Source organism: Syngnathus scovelli, chromosome 4 (assembly GCF_024217435.2).
Source record: "Syngnathus scovelli strain Florida chromosome 4, RoL_Ssco_1.2, whole genome shotgun sequence".
Taxonomy (NCBI): domain Eukaryota; kingdom Metazoa; phylum Chordata; class Actinopteri; order Syngnathiformes; family Syngnathidae; genus Syngnathus; species Syngnathus scovelli.
The window spans coordinates 155,001-160,000 of NC_090850.1; positions in this window are offsets into that span (position 1 = coordinate 155,001).

Consider the following 5,000-nt stretch of genomic DNA (forward strand, 5'->3'; position numbering starts at 1 on the left):
TTTTCGGCCACTTGGCTCGTGCGCACGGCCTCCCGGATGTGCCGGGCGGGTGCGCGAGCTCGCCGGCCGCTTGAAGTCGAATGAGGCGCCGCGACCACCTCCGCGGTGCTTATAAACAGCCGATCCGCTCGGCGGGGGCTATTTCCGGCCACTTGGCTCGTGCGCACGGCCTCCCGGATGTGCCGGGCGAGTGCGCGAGCTCGCCGGCCGCTGGAAGTCGAATGAGGCGCCGCGGCCACCTCCGCGGTGCTTATAAACAGCCGATCCGCTCGGCGGGGGCTATTTTCGGCCACTTGGCTCGTGCGCACGCCCTCCCGGATGTGCCGGGCGGGTGCGCGGGCTCGCCGGCCGCTGGAAGTCGAATGAGGCGCCGCGACCACCTCCGCGGTGCTTACAAACAGCCGATCCGCTCGGCGGGGGCTATTTTCGTCCACTAGGCTCGTGCGCACGGCCTCCCGGATGTGCCGGGCGGGTGCGCGAGCTCGCCGGCCGCTGGAAGTCGAATGAGGCGCCGCGACCACCTCCGCGGTGCTTATAAACAGCCGATCCGCTCGGCGGGGGCTATTTTCGGCCACTTGGCTCGTGCGCACGGCCTCCCGGATGTGCCGGGCGGGTGCGCGAGCTCGCCGGCCGCTGGAAGTCGAATGAGGCGCCGCGACCACCTCCGCGGTGCTTATAAACAGCCGATCCGCTCGGCGGGGGCTATTTTCGGCCACTTGGCTCGTGCGCACGGCCTCCCGGATGTGCCGGGCGGGTGCGCGAGCTCGCCGGCCGCTGGAAGTCGAATGAGGCGCCGCGACCACCTCCGCGGTGCTTATAAACAGCCGATCCGCTCGGCGGGGGCTATTTTCGGCCACTTGGCTCGTGCGCACGGCCTCCCGGATGTGCCGGGCGGGTGCGCGAGCTCGCCGGCCGCTGGAAGTCGAATGAGGCGCCGCGACCACCTCCGCGGTGCTTATAAACAGCCGATCCGCTCGGCGGGGGCTATTTTCGGCCACTTGGCTCGTGCGCACGGCCTCCCGGATGTGCCGGGCGGGTGCGCGAGCTCGCCGGCCGCTTGAAGTCGAATGAGGCGCCGCGACCACCTCCGCGGTGCTTATAAACAGCCGATCCGCTCGGCGGGGGCTATTTTCGGCCACTTGGCTCGTGCGCACGGCCTCCCGGATGTGCCGGGCGAGTGCGCGAGCTCGCCGGCCGCTGGAAGTCGAATGAGGCCCCGCGGCCACCTCCGCGGTGCTTATAAACAGCCGATCCGCTCGGCGGGGGCTATTTTCGGCCACTTGGCTCGTGCGCACGGCCTCCCGGATGTGCCGGGCGGGTGCGCGGGCTCGCCGGCCGCTGGAAGTCGAATGAGGCGCCGCGACCACCTCCGCGGTGCTTACAAACAGCCGATCCGCTCGGCGGGGGCTATTTTCGTCCACTAGGCTCGTGCGCACGGCCTCCCGGATGTGCCGGGCGGGTGCGCGAGCTCGCCGGCCGCTGGAAGTGGAATGAGGCGCCGCGACCACCTCCGCGGTGCTTATAAACAGCCGATCCGCTCGGCGGGGGCTATTTTCGGCCACTTGGCTCGTGCGCACGGCCTCCCGGATGTGCCGGGCGGGTGCGCGAGCTCGCGGGCCGCTGGAAGTCGAATGAGGCGCCGCGGCCACCTCCGCGGTGCTTATAAACAGCCGATCCGCTCGGCGGGGGCTATTTTCGGCCACTTGGCTCGTGCGCACGGCCTCCCGGATGTGCCGGGCGGGTGCGCGGGCTCGCCGGCCGCTGGAAGTCGAATGAGGCGCCGCGACCACCTCCGCGGTGCTTATAAACAGCCGATCCGCTCGGCGGGGGCTATTTTCGGCCACTTGGCTCGTGCGCACGGCCTCCCGGATGTGCCGGGCGGGTGCGCAAGCTCGCCGGCCGCTGGAAGTCGAATGAGGCGCCGCGACCACCTCCGCGGTGCTTATAAACAGCCGATCCGCTCGGCGGGGGCTATTTTCGGCCACTTGGCTCGTGCGCACGGCCTCCCGGATGTGCCGGGCGGGTGCGCGGGCTCGCCGGCCGCTGGAAGTCGAATGAGGCGCCGCGACCACCTCCGCGGTGCTTATAAACAGCCGATCCGCTCGGCGGGGGCTATTTTCGGCCACTTGGCTCGTGCGCACGGCCTCCCGGATGTGCCGGGCGGGTGCGCGAGCTCGCCGGCCGCTGGAAGTCGAATGAGGCGCCGCGACCACCTCCGCGGTGCTTATAAACAGCCGATCCGCTCGGCGGGGGCTATTTTCGGCCACTTGGCTCGTGCGCACGGCCTCCCGGATGTGCCGGGCGGGTGCGCGAGCTCGCGGGCCGCTGGAAGTCGAATGAGGCGCCGCGGCCACCTCCGCGGTGCTTATAAACAGCCGATCCGCTCGGCGGGGGCTATTTTCGGCCACTTGGCTCGTGCGCACGGCCTCCCGGATGTGCCGGGCGGGTGCGCGAGCTCGCAGGCCGCTGGAAGTCGAATGAGGCGCCGCGGCCACCTCCGCGGTGCTTATAAACAGCCGATCCGCTCGGCGGGGGCTATTTTCGGCCACTTGGCTCGTGCGCACGGCCTCCCGGATGTGCCGGGCGGGTGCGCGGGCTCGCCGGCCGCTGGAAGTCGAATGAGGCGCCGCGACCACCTCCGCGGTGCTTATAAACAGCCGATCCGCTCGGCGGGGGCTATTTTCGGCCACTTGGCTCGTGCGCACGGCCTCCCGGATGTGCCGGGCGGGTGCGCAAGCTCGCCGGCCGCTGGAAGTCGAATGAGGCGCCGCGACCACCTCCGCGGTGCTTATAAACAGCCGATCCGCTCGGCGGGGGCTATTTTCGGCCACTTGGCTCGTGCGCACGGCCTCCCGGATGTGCCGGGCGGGTGCGCGGGCTCGCCGGCCGCTGGAAGTCGAATGAGGCGCCGCGACCACCTCCGCGGTGCTTATAAACAGCCGATCCGCTCGGCGGGGGCTATTTTCGGCCACTTGGCTCGTGCGCACGGCCTCCCGGATGTGCCGGGCGGGTGCGCGAGCTCGCCGGCCGCTGGAAGTCGAATGAGGCGCCGCGACCACCTCCGCGGTGCTTATAAACAGCCGATCCGCTCGGCGGGGGCTATTTTCGGCCACTTGGCTCGTGCGCACGGCCTCCCGGATGTGCCGGGCGGGTGCGCGAGCTCGCCGGCCGCTGGAAGTCGAATGAGGCGCCGCGACCACCTCCGCGGTGCTTATAAACAGCCGATCCGCTCGGCGGGGGCTATTTTCGGCCACTTGGCTCGTGCGCACGGCCTCCCGGATGTGCCGGGCGGGTGCGCGATCTCGCCGGCCGCTGGAAGTCGAATGAGGCGCCGCGACCACCTCCGCGGTGCTTATAAACAGCCGATCCGCTCGGCGGGGGCTATTTTCGGCCACTTGGCTCGTGCGCACGGCCTCCCGGATGTGCCGGGCGGGTGCGCGAGCTCGCCGGCCGCTGGAAGTCGAATGAGGCGCCGCGACCACCTCCGCGGTGCTTATAAACAGCCGATCCGCTCGGCGGGGGCTATTTTCGGCCACTTGGCTCGTGCGCACGGCCTCCCGGATGTGCCGGGCGGGTGCGCGAGCTCGCCGGCCGCTTGAAGTCGAATGAGGCGCCGCGACCACCTCCGCGGTGCTTATAAACAGCCGATCCGCTCGGCGGGGGCTATTTTCGGCCACTTGGCTCGTGCGCACGGCCTCCCGGATGTGCCGGGCGGGTGCGCGAGCTCGCCGCCCGCCGGAAGTCGAATGAGGCGCCGCGACCACCTCCGCGGTGCTTATAAACAGCCGATCCGCTCGGCGGGGGCTATTTTCGGCCACTTGGCTCGTGCGCACGGCCTCCCGGATGTGCCGGGCGGGTGCGCGAGCTCGCCGGCCGCTGGAAGTCGAATGAGGCGCCGCGACCAACTCCGCGGTGCTTATAAACAGCCGATCCGCTCGGCGGGGGCTATTTTCGGCCACTTGGCTCGTGCGCACGGCCTCCCGGATGTGCCGGGCGGGTGCACGAGCTCGCCGGCCGCTGGAAGTCGAATGAGGCGCCGCGGCCACCTCCGCGGTGCTTATAAACACCCGATACGCTCGGCGGGGGCTATTTTCGGCCACTTGGCTCGTGCGCACGGCCTCCCGGATGTGCCGGGCGGGTGCGCGGGCTCGCCGGCCGCTGGAAGTCGAATGAGGCGCCGCGACCACCTCCGCGGTGCTTATAAACAGCCGATCCGCTCGGCGGGGGCTATTTTCGGCCACTTGGCTCGTGCGCACGGCCTCCCGGATGTGCCGGGCGGGTGCGCGAGCTCGCCGCCCGCTGGAAGTCGAATGAGGCGCCGCGACCACCTCCGCGGTGCTTATAAACAGCCGATCCGCTCGGCGGGGGCTATTTTCAGCCACTTGGCTCGTGCGCACGGCCTCCCGGATGTGCCGGGCGGGTGCGCGGGCTCGCCGGCCGCTGGAAGTCGAATGAGGCGCCGCGACCACCTCCGCGGTGCTTATAAACAGCCGATCCGCTCGGCGGGGGCTATTTTCGTCCACTTGGCTCGTGCGCACGGCCTCCCGGATGTGCCGGGCGGGTGCGCGAGCTCGCCGGCCGCTGGAAATCGAATGAGGCGCCGCGACCACCTCCGCGGTGCTTATAAACAGCCGATCTGCTCGGCGGGGGGTATTTTCGGCCACTTGGCTCGTGCGCACGGCCTCCCGGATGTGCCGGGCGGGTGCGCGAGCTCGCCGGCCGCTGGAAGTCGAATGAGGCGCCGCGACCACCTCCGCGGTGCTTATAAACAGCCGATCCGCTCGGCGGGGGCTATTTTCGGCCACTTGGCTCGTGCGCACGGCCTCCCGGATGTGCCGGGCGGGTGCGCGGGCTCGCCGGCCGCTGGAAGTCGAATGAGGCGCCGCGACCACCTCCGCGGTGCTTATAAACAGCCGATCCGCTCGGCGGGGGCTATTTTCGGCCACTTGGCTCGTGCGCACGGCCTTCCGGATGTGCCGGGCGGGTGCGCGAGCTCGCCG